Raw genomic sequence first — 17,510 nt, 5'->3', positions numbered from 1 at the left:
TCAGCTCAACCAGCTGAAAGATGCATGGAACTCAAGATGCAGCGCTCACACACACACTTGCAGACACATGCACACACACACAGCTGATAAAGCTCTGAATACACCATTAAAAGGCACTCAAGTAGTTCTCATTTCCATGTGAGTGGTACTGATGCTACAGCACTCAGTTGACTGTGATTTACAGCCATATTAAATACATTAGACCAACATGTGTTTTCAGCAAAGGGTTACCCGCAGAAAAGCTTTTCAGCATGCTGCAGCACCAAACCTCAAACACACACACACACACACACACACATACACACAGTGAGTAAAGGACAACGGGGGGGATGCATGTTTGTTGCATGAGAGCTACAGTATAAGAGCGGCACACTGTAATTATTGCATTAAGAGGATCTTTGACAGCACCAACCTTTCAGTCCTGTTTTACTGGTTACTTACAGAACATTTTGTTCTTAATCTTTACAATTTAGCTGGCTCACATTCAAATTTGTATGGCTGTCTTTGTGATGATAATTCATTGTCTGGTTGACCTAAAACTAAACGGAACCCTCAAACAGCTCATTGATTCATCAAGTCTTCACTTCCAAGGTCTCAAACTGGTGCTAGGCCTCACAAAGACAGCCATCCGATTACCCACGCATGTAGGCTTACATCACATCAAACTTATCTCTTGAACAAGAAACTGCCACAGCAGCATTGGTAGATTTAACCAGAGATGTCATCATGAGATAATCATACTAATACTGGTGCTCTTTGGTCTTTTCATTGGTTTCCATTGTGCAATCACCAACTGTAACGGCACAATAGAAATAAAAAATGACAGCCATTTGTTAAAATCTAAATAGAAAATTGCAAATTACAGTAATGCTGCCCAAATAATTATTAGAAAAGCTCATTTATTCTATTCTACTTCTCCACGTCAGCTGTTCTGCAGCAAATGACCCGCAAAATGTTCCAAATCCCCCCAAAAACACAGCGCAGATGAAAAGAACCCGTCAGTCTGTGAGAGCTTCTCTCATCAATCTTTTTTTTTTTGTTTCATACATCCTCGCAGGGAGCAGAAGCTGACACGTTCCCACAACACCTTTCATTGTAATTATTCTGTGTACACCGACACAGTGCTATCACCTCACACTGAGGTCTGTTGCTACCCCAGCCTAATTAGCAATTAACAGTCCTATAGTGATGAAAACACCGTCCACCGGGATTCACTGCGGGATAACGGCTGTAAATAAGAAAAGAAAGAGCATTTGAAACAAGACTCGTACTTGTATCCTTTCATGACGTGTAATGAATCTAATGAGTGATTGTTTCGGGATATTAATAAATAAGCTACTGCTTGCTTTATGATTCCAGCATGAACATGTTGTTTAGTCTTGAGGATAAAGGCGTAGGCTGATGAGTGAAAAAACACACTTTGTCTTTCTATCTTTGGTGCAATGTTATTTTTGCCCTGAGGCCCAACACAATTAACACCCACTGCCAACTGGTAGGCTGTGTGTGTGTGTGTGTGTGTGTGTGTGTGCGTGTGTGTGCAAGCTGCAAACATCTCAGTGCACACATAAACAGCTTTAATTTATTTTTTCTATTAATTTAGGAAAAATACAGTTTTTCCTGACAGAATGAGCGCCCTGTCTCGATTATTAATGCGTTTACATATCTAAACACGCATCATGAGGGAAATTTCTGTTTGACTGATTTATGTTTTCATCATTTCCGACTCCTAATTAATTGCTCTTCAGAAGTTAATTTCTCAGTAAATCTGATATAAGTGTGCAGTAAAGCTGTGTTTGATTTGGCTTGCAAACAAGGCAAATTAGGGCAACACACACAAACTTGGAGTTAAAAAGAACACGCACGCACGCACGCACACACACACACACACACACACACACACACACACACACACACACACACACTCCTCAGATTGATCACTAAAAAGCAAATCAATGGCATTTGGACGTTTAGGAACGTATCAGTAAATCAGTTTAACTGGTTACAATACGAAACAATAAACCTTCCTTCAGAGGTAATGAAAGAGTAAAGTCCCTTCCATTAATTTATTGCCTCTGTGTGGGTGTGGGTGTGTATAAATGAAATACGAGTGGATAATCGCAGGCCAGGAATTTTTCTGGCAGTGTGACTGGGCAGGTTGGTATGCTGTCCAGAGGAATGCGGAACCTGGAAAGTCAAAACAATGTTCGACAAAGGAATGTGGGGGAAAAGTGACGAAGGACCCAAGAAGGGCCGCGGATGACAGGACCAGGGTAAGGGATGCAAAATAGAACCAGCCAAAAAGTAGAGAAGGAGGAAGAAAAGATCAAATGAGGGGTTTTTTTAAGTCATGCTGGAATAAAAATAGTGCCATCCAGATATGTCAAAGTAATGGGAAAACTATTAAGTATAGTTGGAATTTATAGCCTCTTCTCAGCCACCCCCAAAAAAACCACTGTGTGGAGCATGCTTTTAAGGAAGAAAAAAAAACAAGCATACGCACACTGCTTAGGTGCTCGGTTTATTATGAGGCTCTGAAATCCCTCCATAAAGGTGGTTTTGCCACAACAACCGTCTTCATTCTCCACCTTCTCCCTGCCTCGAGCCTCATCCATGTTCCAGCCTCCAGTGTCCCAATCCAGAATCGCTCTAAATCTGTGTAAATAAGGAAACGCTCCCATTTCGATGCAAACCGCAAAAAAAAAGATGCATGAAAAGATGTGTGAGCCCTGTAACACAATACAATTCAGAGGTGTGGAAATCTCCCCTCCTTAATCCAGAAATCAGTGCTGTGGAAAGAGGGATTTGGGGGCTGTCACTGCTAAGCTCCTTGTCCCTAGTGTATTATTGAAGCTGTGGCATAGAAGAGAAACACTAGGAGGATGATACCACCTCTCGTTCAGCATAAACAGGTTCTAGGAAAATAAGCAACTTCCCATACCCAAATTTTCAGGCGCGACATAGAGGAAGAGTGATATGGATGCTTATCTCTGTCCTGCATCTGGGTATACACAGCCAGCCTTAAATGCTGAGCCACAATCTTTACATGATTATATGGTGTAAGCTGGTGTCTGGAGGAGGAAAAGCTGGGTGAATATCAAGAATGCAAAGGTGTGTAATTGTTTATTAGCAGTTTCACACGTAGTTTTCTTCATTTTTTAAGCTCCACAGCTTTTTAAAGATTACATGCAGACACCTGAGACACCTGCATTCAGACAGACAGAATGAATTCACTGAGAGATCTGTTCACACATATTTGAACACTGTAAAATAATTCCCTTAAACTGCAATGAATTACTGAATGTATTATAAGGTGTGTAATTCTCTCACACCTTCAGGTAATTGGAGGGGGAAAAAGCAGTACTGGAGCTGCAGTAATGCTAGAAATGGAGCTTAAGTGATTCTGGCACGCTGGAGCCATACATAAGGCACAAGCAATGGTGGGGAGGTGAGTGGGTCGCAACTCCAACCCTGTTCTATTCATAGACCCTGCCGATAACAGGTTGACTACTCTGGGAGAGCAGCGGGGACAGAGAGGGAGAGGGGGAGGGGGAGAGGAAGGTGATGGTGCGGAGACTAAGGGAAAGGTGCAGCAAAAATTCACCTGTGGAAAGGAAACAGAACAGAGCCGGAGGAAGGAAGCATGTTTTAGGGTTAAAGTGGGAGGATAAAACAGGGGATAACGAGGCATCTGGCGCAGAGAAAACACCACCCACACACCTGCAAGGCAGGAACCTCACACTTTCAAATAAGACTGCTGATGACAGTTGTGAAGAAAAGAGGGATTTCCATTGAAATAAGGTGGAGTGGGAGGCAAAACAATGCAAGGGGGAAACTGGAGGATTTCCAAAGTTGCAAACATGAAGAATCATGTCCCCCGACTCCATCTCCCCCTGTTACATAAAAATAAGCCTAACCCAACCTTATGAAGTGAGGCGACGGTGAGGCAGACTAGAGACAGACACAAGAAGCAGCTGCTGGGATGGGCCTATCAAACCAGACTCTTTTGGCATGCCCAAGTACAGTTCAGTTACTCACATTTTTAAAATAGCTTATTACAGCAGCAGAATACGGTGGTTACGGAGTCTAGGAGCTCACCACACCCCACAAATACGTTCCATTCAATTCAATTTATAAAGCGCTAAATCACAGCAGCAGTCATCATGAGGCAGTTTATATTACAAGGTAAAAACTTTATAATAAAAACCTCAACAATCAGCAAGCACTTGTTGACATTGAGAAGGAAAACCTCCCTTTTAACAGGTAGAAACTTCAGGCAGAACTGGTAATAATTAATGATTAAATAGAGAGTGATGTATGAACACATGGTGAGTGTAATAGGGAGAGTGAAGACGATTCAATACATCATGACAAGCCTCGGCCAGCTGAGGTCTGTTTCAGCACAACTAAGAAAAGGTTCATGGTCACCTGATCCAGCCCTGCTGGTGTGGTGGAGGGGTCAGCGCTGCACTGGAGAAAGGAGTGAGAAATCTGCAGCTTAAAAAGATAAAGTTAATTTACGAATGTGTGTTTGGTAAATGACTCTGAGAAAAGTGACTCATTGTATGTGTGAATGATGCAATGCAGCTTAAGTTAACTATGTGAACTATCTCATAAGTTTGGCTCTGTTCAGGTCAGATATGTGTTAGCGCAGGAGACCACGTCCTGTCTGTCGGCAGCAGAGGAAGCTGATGCGCTTGAAGAGATTAGAGCAGTGTTTTAAATACAATACCGGCAAATCACATCCTGCAGCCATCAGCTTTTACTGTATACTGTCTTACGTCGTCATCAAAAAGTCTTATTTGCTTTTAGCAATTGTTGAATTGGATTCAGAATGGATGCAATAAAAATAAAAGGTCCAACATTTCTTCTGACAGCAGGGGCTGTGGCTCAGGTGGTAGAGCGGGTTATCTACCAATCTGCAGGTCAGTGGATTAATCCCTGAATGCATGCTGGAATAACCTTGAGCTTGACACTAATGCCCAAGTTGCCCACGATGCATTCATGAGAGTGCATGTGTGTGAATGTTAGAAAGCACTTAGGCATAAATATCATGTATGTAGTAGTAGACCCAGCTGAGTTGAAAGGTGCTCTGTTTAAGTCCAGCTTATTTTACCACAAGCTCCTCCAGACTGCAGGTGGATCAGTAAACAAGAAGCAGCATTTTTTGAGAGACAGAAAGAAGAATAAAAAAACAAGATCTTATACTAAATACTAGTATTTCGTTCATGAGGTCAAGATTGTTATTGAAGACAGATTTTGTTGGCCCAAATAAGTTTGGCAACTCATGTCAGTACAGAGAGACCACACAGGAAAAGAGTTTGGATTGAGATTTCCTCCAGTGACAGACTAGTCACCAAAGCCATCTGGCGGAGGCACAGGCGGACTCTTTCAAGCAGGCCTTGAGACCAAAAACAGAGCTGATTAAACACAAAGGGCAGCATTGGTTGGGGTGGCTTGCTTTAGGCACCGCTGACATTCATGAAGCCCGGTTTCAGTAATAGATCTGTTCATTTCAAGGCTTATCACACACACACACACACACACACACACACACACACACACACACACACACACACACACACACAAACACACACACACACACACACACACACAGCATGGCAGTTTGTACTCTGAAAAGCTCTCACGGCATGAGCAATTTTATGCTTTCCTGTGATAAAAACAAGGTGAACTTTAGACATATTCTGTCAGGCTTTGAGCGTATTTCACCTGCGCTGCAGCTACTGTTAAGCTATGATCTTTTTCGCACAAGGCTTCTGTTGGTCTGTAGATAATTTCATTAATTATGGAGCCGTGAAACCAACAACAAGCATGTTCCAAAATACATAAATAAATATATAATCTGTTGATTTTATAGAAACGTTTCTGCCCACTTGACTTGATTCTCTCAGTTTCCTCTGACTGAGATTGGAGCTGCTTTTACTCCATGTCACATGGCCGCTCCATCGAGGAGCTCTGCCAACCTAGCCAAGCCCCCTATGCCAACGGAAATAGCCTCCTCTAATTTAGCTGGACCGGCTACATTCCTCGCCTAAAACAAAGCCATTGCTGTTCACCATATTAAGGCGATCTTGCAACAGATACCAGCTCCATGTTAAAACGGACTCTAATCCCCCTTTCATGCTGGCCTCTTGGTCCTCATCCAGTTGTACTAGTATTGACAATTGAACTCCCCCGGGCATGTGCACTCTCATTTTTTCTGGCTTTAGTAATAACAGTGATAATGCATTTTATAAATAACACATGTTTCATTACATGCAAATCTCGCAGGGGAAATGGGGAGAGTGGTGGGGGGTTAAGCTACGTGATAATTACAAGCAGGTAAAAACAGCATGGAAAAGAAAAAATGTGCAAGGGTTTAGAATTAGAGATCAGCTAGTGATAACTTGGAAATATTGTGATTATTAGTGGATCAGTGTTCTTAGGATTGCCTAAATGTGCTTGGAGGTGGACAGGGTGTGCATTCTAGATGGAGAAGACACCTCCTCCAAAATTCTAAGCCCCCTGTGCTTTATGTTACACCTTAGGCCCACAGGATGAGAAGGGATCCTAGACCTGATGATGCTTCAGATGTCATTTACACTTGGGTCAATCGAACTCTCCTTCCTCTTATCCACCCTGCTCATTTTCCTTCTCTTCTCCTCGCTCTCCCTTCACATGCTTCCTTCTTTCTGTTGCTCCCTTATTCTCCGTCGGAGCCCTGACCCAGACGTCTGTTCCCTGTCTGAGCTCCTGCCAGATTCCTGCAAGGGGAGGAATGCACAGGAGGGCCTCACCGAGTCGCAATTAACATTTCGTCATTGCCGTGCCTGCACCTATGCAGGGTGCTTAATGATGGCATATTCATGAAACGCAAATATTTGCACTGAAAAGCAGTCTCCCAGCGACCGGCGAGAGTAGAAGGGAAGATAATTGAAAGGAGCTTGCGGCACTTCTAAAAAAAAAAGAAGAAGAAGAAAAGCTGAGATAAATGGAGGGCTGTGCTTTAAAGGGACTGGTGGTAGCAAGAGGATGCCCTGTGAGGAGTGTGTAGTGACAGGAGAAAACCCTCTCTGTGGGGGACAGATGCGCATGCTGAGAGGACACCGGCATGAAAAAAGAAAAAAAAATCCTGGCACATCAATGTGAAGAGAGATGTAGAGAGAGCAGGAGAAGACAAGGAAGGGTGTCAGGTAGATTTTTTTTCTTTATTTTATAGAACAGTGCCAATTTAGATGGAGCATTTTAGAGGTATGCTTATTATACACAGAGAAGAAGAAATCAGAGGGAGAGAAAGACATGATGCACTGATTTTCCAAGAGGAGCAGACTGCATGCTGTCCTCCATTTCCCCAAAGAACATCCCTCCCTACTGCTGCCCCCAGCTGGGAGCGCACACACACATAGACACATACACACATGTGCGTACACACACACACACACAATCAAGCCTGGCTGTCTGGTTGGGGGAAGGGTATGCTGAGATTCAGAGAGATGGAGAGGGATAGTGATGGAGAGGGGAAAAAGGGATTGGTGAGGAGACAGTGAAGGAGAAGGATGCAACAAAAGGGAGGGGTTGATAAGATTGGGAGAAAAAGAAAGAAAGACGGAATTGAGGGGATGTCGAGAAAAAAAGGACCGCGAGCGAAGAGGCGAGGAGGTGGTGCGGCGGTAACAAAAGAAAAGGAAAAATCACGTTACATATGGCATCACTGCATTTGCGTCTCCATCTGCTCGCCAACAGTCAGACTATAAATCACCCACCTGACTCAGCATACCACTCTGTCCACACACACGCTCACAAACACGCCTCTCTTTTCATCATTCCTGTTCTGTCCGCCACCACACACAAACACAAAATTCCAGCAAAAATTCCCCCCTTCCAGAGAAGTCATTCAGGAGTCAATATCACAGCACACACACACCCACTCACACACACAACGCTCCTCTTCAAATCTGCACGCTTATACATGCACCCCAACCACCACCCCCAACCCCAAAGCACACGCATACATATACAGTATATGTGCACACTTGCACACACATGCAGTCCTAAACGAGACAGCTGGAGCTATCAGACCAAAGCCTGAGAGAGCCAGCTTTCTTCAGATGGATTTGAGATGTGGGCTTTACCGTATCATCTGCCAGCACTGCTGGGAATGAGACGTCACAATCATAAGAGCCTACTGCCTTATAAGGCAATTATCTCTCTCTCTCCCCCACCGTGCCCTCGCTCTCTCTCTCTCTCTCTCTCTCGCTCTTCTCCTCTTCAGTGGGGGGAGGGATGAGTGGTTTCAATTATGTGCGACAAAGACCAAATTAGGCACCTGGCAATTTCAATATGGCCTCTTTATCTGCATTAAGTTGATAGGATGTGGTTTTGATGGGGAGGTAATGTGGTTGCGTGCATCTCAGCCTCATGGATGAACATGCCTATTTGTTTGCACACAGGTAAACAACTTGCGTTTGTATTTTTTGTGTATTGCAAGAACAAGATACCTGCAAATCTTCTGGAAAATCTGAATAAGATGTTCTTTTATTTTATTTTCCCTTTCCTGACGAGGAAAAAAAAACACTGCACACTGTCGTGCACATTCCATTATGCCGGTCACACAAAAGCTCAGCAGCAGCAGCAGCAGGCCGTGATCGATCCGTCGGCAGCTTTGAGGGCGCATTGAGACTTTAGTCTCATTGACTACTTCACAATCAATAGTAGCTGATTACTGGCTGGTGAAACTAGCTAGAGTATCTGTTCTGCTGCTGTGGTTATGCACTGGGTTTTCACACATACAGACCACTGTGAGCACAGGATATAGACTTAAAAACCAGTAACTGCTCTTCAAAATTGCTCTCACACAAAGCACGCTGTAAAATGTGCAAATTGACAGACACTGAAGTATAGATAATGTGTCTGAAGGAGGATGGGAGGTTGCAGTTGTATGGAAGCTGTCATCGGTCCGTCTGGATGCTGCACACATGTCCGTGAGATACGACAACAATAGGATGAATGCAGCTTTTATTTAAATGACCTTTTCGGCTATTTAGTTTAGCACAGTCCACCTAAACCTATTATCTCCTGACACCATATTTGAGACTGGAAAAATCAACTCTTCGTGTTGTATGAGTGTGCACTCAACCATCCCCTTTTTTCCATCTCCATGTATGGTGCTCCTGAGTAAGCTGTGAGGGGACCGGCGAGGCTTGCTGCTCCTCTCCTTCTCTGCACCTCTCTGGCAGCTCGGCGTCTGCGCGGTTCTAATCCACTGAGCTGCTCAGGAAAGAGTGCTGACGGTGCCCTTTTCCATCTACTATCCTCTAATCCAGCAGGGTACGGGGTCTGAGCGAATAATCCTGGATTAGGAAGTCTCCCAGTGGGGCGACCGTGGGGTCCCTTGTGGGGGCCCCGTCACAGTCAGCTGTGCCTGAGGCGTCGTGAGAGAACATAGCAGCCAATCCAAAGAAAGAAAGAAAAAAAAACAAAAAACAGGCAAACAGTGTCTGATTAGTAGTGAATTGGTTCAAACCTCGCCTTGTCACCCTGAGGGGAGCTGCAGTGCTTATTGGAGATGAATAATGGTAAAGAGGGATAATGGTGGATAGGCCTTGTGATGTTACAAGCGCTTTGAATGCAAAGATTTAGATTGAAGACTGGGAAGAACTGAGCCCCCAGCACTTTATTACAACGGGACACACACTAATTGATGCATTGTTGGAATGGCAACAGTTTTCTTAATGACATCCCTGAAACGTGTGTGCGCATATGTGTGTGTTCCCATCTTGACAAACACAGACATATTTCAGCTGAGGGCTTCACAGTCTGCTGGGAAACCACACAGATGCTCAAAACAATCACAAATAGTGACACAAGATTTTACTCAACATGTGTCACGTTTCTCATGACGACTAAGGTGAAAGCTAAACCATGTTGGGGATGAAGAAAAGTCATCCACATAGATTGTACTGCCACCCCCACCGCACGCACTGAGCAAAGATGTAGCTGCACATTAAATGAAAGGACACTTTCAATCTCTTCAAATTGGCTTTCTCCTTAAACTGAAGGGAAAGGCAATTTTCATCATCTTCTCTATCTAAATCGATGACTCTCTGCCAAGCCTGCATATAGATGCAATTAAATGCAAATTAATGACACCGCGCTCTGGAGAGTTTTTCCTGCAGGTCAATAGAAGATTTGTATTTCGGTCACCCTATTAAAGATTGATCCAAAGCTCATCCCGAGGCTGAGAGTCAAGGCACAGAGTATTACCGTGGCTAACTAATCAGTAATCAACAGGCTTTTCCATCTGGGCATGTGACGTCCTCCCTCAGCACACAATCACCAGTTTATTTACCTGCATGGCTGCCCAAGAGAGACGAGAGTTTGCGTCAGTGCACACATCCCACGGCCCCAGTGAAGCACAACGGGGGACGGCAGGGAGGCTTAATACACTGAGCGTCTGTGTGGACACATCGTGGCTACACCTCAAGATGACTCCAAACTTTCAATTTCATCATCATGATTGGGTAAATAAAGTGCAAAGTGGCTACTTCTACCCATTTTTGTTGTTATAATGGACAAATAAGTTTGTTTAGTTATCTAAAGGCTGATGTTCTTCTGGATGTTTGCCATTCTGCAAAATTTTAGTCCATTTCTTGGTTGTTTTAGGATTTTCAGTCCTGTCTGTGCCACTCAGTACATCCATTCGTGCCCAGTGAAGACAATAAGCTTTTAAATCCTCATAAATATTTAGATATGTATTTTTAAAAAAAGGTTTAAAGATGTACAATTGTTGGAGGAGACTATTACAAGTTGTGGATTGATGCGTGTTTGGTTTGGTTTTTAGAGGGCCGGGATGATGTACAACACCTCGTCTACATTTGTAATAATAAAGAAACATGTCCCACAGTGCAACTCACTGATGTGTTTTTGTGTGTACTTTCAGGCAGCTGTAACCTACATACATGGCTGTAAACACAATGAAGCACCATTAGCAGATAGAAAAAAAAAAGCACATGTTCAATCTTGTGCAATTTACTGAACTTTCATAATATGAAAGTAAAGGAAATGCTGTGTTTCCTTCCTTGTTCTGCCTCTACCAAAATATGCGAACACACACACCATCACCACCAGGAAACCCGGCAGGGAGAGGGAGGGGATCTGAGATATGCATGCAATAATAGAGATATGTGTTCGCATTCACCTGCACTTTCTCCATGTCACATTCACACAACCAATTGCAAAGTTAATGCGGCACACAGCACGCTCCGCAATCCATCTCAACACCTGTGACATATCTCAGAAGCATTCAGAGACTTAAAACAACCCACAAGCTCTAAAATACACACAAAGTCATAACATATATCTTCACCCCTGTCACCCTCAATCCCCCGTCTTACTACTCCCCCACCCCTCCGCCGTCCCCGTCTGCCTGTAGCTATTTTGAGAAACGCCTCATTTTCATTTCAATCTTGTGTATGATACAGTGCATGGCTGCCATAAGCTGACTCCTTCACCTAAATGACAGCAACAGTTGAACAGAGCACTGAAAAGACAGGCATTTGAAAGAGCTCCTATTGTGATGATAAGAGGGCAAGTCAATCTATTTGCATTTATGGATGAAAAGAAATCCTTTTTTTTTTTTTGCATTTTTTATGCATGAATAGAAGAAAAAAAGAGACAAGGACACAGATGTATATGGGAGTACGAAACCACCGATCAGCTTGTGTCTTCTGTCACGCTCGATCGGTTTTCCTTGCTGAATGATATCGGCAGTAATAAGCAAATGACACGCTACGCGGAGAGTGGAATTTGTATGGGAGATAGTGGCTCTTTTTCTGAATGTATCGCACTGTGAGTATTGCTGAGGTCTGAAGATCAAACGTAAGCCGAGCTGGATGAGCACTTTACCAGAGCAATGAGGCAGTAATTCAAGAAGCAGATTCTTCTTTAATGCCGCTGCAGACCTTGACTGTACAGAGACATGGTTCTCATACTTGCTGGGTAAATTCAATAGGTGAACCTGCTTTGCCCTTCTTCAAATTTCAGTGTAACTGATCAATATATAAATGTAGTGTTGCACTCGTGTGAGCGTAGTTTGTTTCGTATATCCTTTAAAAACACAGCTAAAAATGAGATGGCCCTAATTTAACTTGTCACTACTGTAAGAGATGCAGTGATGAGTTAGTGTAGTCTTTTATTTTTGTACCACTTGTAATGTGCATTCCACAGTGATTATGTAATTTAAGGTAATCAAAACATAACTGAACTGAGTAATGTTATATTCTTTGCAGCACCATACATACTGCTATCATGCTGAATTTGTAAGCTTGCTGACTTACAAACAAATGAATCATTTTAACAGTAAGAGAAAAAAATCCAGAAAAAAGAACATAGATAAAAGTTATAAATTAAATTTGAGTGAAATAAGTATTTGACCCCCAAGCAAAGCATGACTTAGTAGAAGCAGAGCAGTGAGACGTTTCTTGTAGTTGGTCACCAGGTTTTCACACGTCTCAGGGGGGTTTAGTCTGCTCCTCTTTACAGAAACCTAAATCCTTTAGGTTTATTAGCTGCTGTATGGATACTCGAAGACTGGTGAGGCCACTCCATGACCTTAATGTGCTTCTTTAGCCACTCCTTTGTTATCTTCGTGGTATGTTTTGAGTCATTGTCATGCTGGAAGACCCATACATGACCCATTTTCAATGTTTCATAATGTTTCATAATGTTTCCACATCTCTGCCTGACTGTGGCAATGGTGCTTTTTGACTTGTACTCAGTATTTCTCGTCCTCCAAACTCGGTGGGTCGAACTGATGCCCTCAATTTCAGTTTCATCTGACCAAAGCACGTTTTCCCTTCCCTTCTCTGAACCATTTAGATGTTCACGGTCAAACTTAAGATGTGTCCCTGGTGTCCTTTGATTGCTCATTGCTCTTGCCCACGGTGGTGGACAGGATGGACAAGTGTGCGTCATACACATAAGAACTTGAGATCAGGATTCTGTCTGGATTATAATGACATGCAAATCAATTTATAACTTTAATTGAATGAGTTTTTCTCTCAATTTCTTTGTTGATATTCTCTCTCTGTTAAAAAACAAACAAAACAAAAACAAAAAACAACACTACTATAAAAATTAGACACTGTTGATGCCTTTGTGATCTGAGCAAACTTACATGTTCAGCAGGGGATCAAATAATTATTTTCTCCCACTGCTGATATTTAACAGTACATTTGTTCTAGATTGCAACAGATTGACAGCATAAAACTACAGTCTAAGTATATTACTGCATGGTGACAGCTCAAGCAATGTGCCCAGTATGTAATGGCAATCTTTCCACTGAAACAAAGCTGCACATTAAAAGTAACGTCGCCATTATTCTTCCCTTGCAACTGCCTCTGAATGCTCACTGAGAAAAATCATGTCAGGACTTGCAAGTGACACATGTGGAAAAGTGCATGTGCAGCTCTGGCTAATAAAGTCGATCTATCACTGCAGTAACACCAGAATCCCCACTGCAGTTCAGCATGAGTCTGTCCTCTCATGCTGTTATCAGACACCCCGGTGGATCAGCCTGCTGACTGCAGCCCTGGAAGGCCCATTAACACCTCCAGAGGGTAAAGCCCAGCCCCCTCTATAAACAGCCCAGCCGGAGGTCCTTCCTAATGGGCTAAGCTCATTCCCAGCCTGGCCTGCTGCAGGTGTGGAAGCCGAGCCCTGTAATTGATAATTAGGGGGTAATAACCCAGCATTCAGTGCAGGCCTTAAGACAGGATAGTAGCCAGGCCCCACACTGTCACTCAGTCAGAGGCAGTGGAAACTAGAGAATTGAGGAGGAGGTGGGGGTTAAGGGCTATAATTCAACAAGGGGTGCATTTGTCTAGAGGTGAGGAAAAAAAAAAACTTGGAAACAATAACACATGTATACTCCGGCTGGATTTAGAGTATATGCAAGGACTGATAGAGAACACAAAGAGCCTCCACAGAACTCAAGTGCTTTGCGTAGGTCACTGATAGCGTGTGTGGGGCTTATGATACCACAGGTAACAAAGTGAAGCTGCAGCACTGTTGGGGGTGTGCTACAATAGGTCGACCATGTATTTCCACACACACCCATTTCCATGTTACTGTTAAACCACAGATTTTATCAAAGTGATGCACTAAAAATTATCTAAGTAGAAATAAGCAAAAAGCCTCCAACGGAAACTGCAGTTCTCAGGTAGACTTAACAAACAAGGTGATGTTTTGTGTCTTTTGTGCCTCCGTTGTGGTGTTTGATACATTTGGATGTTCTGCGAATGAAAATGGCAATTGTGCTTCTTTTTTTTTCTCTTTTTTTTTAAAGGGGGCAGAGGCCAAAGATTTGAGTAATGAAAAGTGGGAGTTTATTCATTTATGTATTTATTGTCATTTTCCTTTTATCTAGTTTCCTGTTATAGAAATGCATTAGCCCTGAAAGAAGCTATCAATCAGGGAGCTAATGGGTTGTAATTGCAGGCAGGGAGGCACCCACATCACAAGCGACGGGGTCCCTGTACAGTAGAGAAAGACCTACAGTGGATTCGGTCCCTGGGTGATCCCAGGTTAGAGGAAATTCTCAAGTCATTTTCCTTTTGAAACCATTACACTCATCTCAGTGCAATAATCACCCCGGCTAGTATATTTATGGTTTTAAACAAAAGTACATGGACGAAGTACGAGGGAGTTTCAGAAATTTCTGGGAAAGGGGGGGGGGGAACCCTGACTGTGTTATTCATAAGATTTGAGGATTTTTCCAGAGAAATATGTCTGAAATTCGGTCTTCCTGGAACTGCTGAGTGGCTAAACCAGAATACCTGCTCTGAGTCATTCCACACACACACAAAAAACAACACTCCGTCTGCTCCAGCGTTTCCAAGGAATGACAGCATCTGATACTCTCTATAGCTGTCCGTGATAGTCACTCGATTCCTGTCAAATGCCTGAGCCATCACTCACTCTCATTCTCTCTCACACACACACACACACACACACACACACACACACACACACACACACACACACACACACACACACGGTAGAGGCTGAAAAGACTTTGCTAGACAGTTTAGGGTTGAACTCTGGGAAACACGCCGTCTGCCTCTCATGGCTTCTTTTTCTCATGGGAGGCCTTAAAATGTTTGTCAGAAAACCGGAAAGGAAATCCCTCGTGAATTCGACAGAATTCACACCTTGTCTTTTTCCATCTTCGCAGGCAAAATGAAATGGGAACAAACAACACTGTGTGCTTAGGGGATTCACAGGAATGCCAGTATTTTGTGGAAATGCCAAATCTGGTCAGGTGTTATGGATTTCTAAAACCCACAAGTAAATAATGTTTTAAATGTGGCTTATATTCAAGGCATTATTGTTAACCATGTTTTACATTGGCAACAGTTCACCCCCAAAATACTGCTAGCATCATTTGTCAGTTTAGTTTTTGAGATTAAAACTGTGGAATCAGCTGGATATGTTGGAGCTAGTAGCTTTATGTGAAATAATCATTTATCTTATTTCTTTCTATATGATATCGATCTCAAAAACCATCCCTTCCCCGAAGTGTAAATACAAAACATCTTCCTGCACATCACCACAGAGATTAAATCAAGACCGCGCAACTTTAAAAAGAAAAATGGAGCTTCTTCCTCCTCTTAAAAGTAAAAAAGCAATTTAAATAAAGGAACCCATGACTTTCGGTTTCTGAAGTCCATGCTGGAAGAATGAGTTTAAGTAAAAATAACAGAGGGATCCGCAAAGCGTCATTGCTGTTCAAGTTATTGGTTTACTGTTGGCTTTAAAAGGTTTTGGTACCATTATTGCTATTATTAATAAGAAGAATCTGACTAACCAAACATAACTCAGGTGTAGTACTGTGATAAAGTCTTAAGTCTTCCCTCGTGTCTTTATATGCTACTTCCAAGATCCTGGAGAACCAGAGATTTCTGGAGATCTTTAAAAGTTTCACGTTTTCTGCTTTTTTCACTCATTTTCAGTCCAGTCCTTATACTGATCATTTTCAGATTTTTCTTTCCTTCTTTTTTATTCATTACAACAACTTAACACACATTATGAATAATTCAAGCATATAAAGGCACCTAACTTAAGGAATGAACCAGTGTTGCATCGACACATAACAGACAACTTGGAAAAGAATCAATTTTAATGGATCTTTAGGCACTTTGTTACTAACTGCCTGTTGCATAAACATTGATTGGTTCACATTTCTTTAGTGAATCCACAAAGAAATGCCAAAGATAACACAGTTTGACTGGCATGAAATAATATTTTATGCACCAACAAGGCGACTCCCAAGAGCTACAAACCTAAAGCTTGATATAGCTCAGCATGGTGAGCAGTGTGTCCTTAAAAGAGTGAAGAGGACAAATGAAGAAGGGGCAGGACAGAAACAAGTCTAGAGTAGGTGAACAGTAACTGAAAGTAGTGTTCTTTAGAAAGAAAATCCTCAGAGATGCATCTGCTCTTCACTCAAAATTCATCGGAAATGGTCTCATTGGAAGGTTGGCTGACAAGAAGTCATTCTTAGTGGAAGGAGGGAGGAAAAAGGCTCAGGTATCCCAAATTACACAAGACTAAAAAAAAAATCAGTGGCAACCGGTCTGATGCAGTGTTGAATCCAAATTTGGATTCATGGCAATGATCTCCAGTAAAAACATGCCTGATAGAAAAACTCAAAACAGAAAATATACCTTTCACCAATTAAATCACTGAACATTTTCAGTACAGCTGTTCAGTTCAGTTTTTTATTCAGTCCAGACTTCAAAATTACTGAGGGAGTGAGGGATCATCTGGACCGAGGATGGAACAAAAGGCAGCCAACATCCAAAGAAGAGCTCTGAATGTCCATGAAGAAGCCTGGAGAACTTTTCCTAAAGACTACTTAAAGAAAATATTGTAGCCTGGATATGTCGTATTAGTAATAATACACTATAATATCTACATGGCTGAGACATTAGGTATTTTTTCTTTTGGTTCATTTGGGCATAATCTTGATACTTGCATTTATTTATTAGATAAAAAAAATACTAAATTTTAGTATTTTTTTAATCTTTATACAGAAAAATGCTGGCTCTAGTGCAGTAAACCCCATTTCTGCTTTATTTTCTACCAGATCAAAACAATTTATCCTCAAAATGAAATAAACTGAAATATTATTTAATCAGCAAAACAACAACAATCTTTCAGAAGTGCTTCATGAAAGCATTAGTGTCATTTTATTTCAGTCATTTTCAATGATACCAATGATAAGAATAGGCTCTTTTTTCCCTGTGACGTGTACAATAATGCATCAACATATCATAGAGCTTAACAGCTGTACATTCGTGACCACAACTCACAACAACCACCCCTGGAAATCGGAGTGTTCATTAATCAAGCTTGTGACTTGCAGTGTCCGTGTAAACAAATGTGATTTCAATGCTAATACAATTCATGAGCTCCCTTTCACACACATTCGCGCCGACCGTTGCTTTTCCGTT

This window comes from Rhamphochromis sp. 'chilingali' (assembly GCF_963969265.1).
Source record: "Rhamphochromis sp. 'chilingali' genome assembly, chromosome: 15".
NCBI lineage: Eukaryota > Metazoa > Chordata > Actinopteri > Cichliformes > Cichlidae > Rhamphochromis > Rhamphochromis sp. 'chilingali'.
This window is presented reverse-complemented; position numbering follows the sequence as displayed.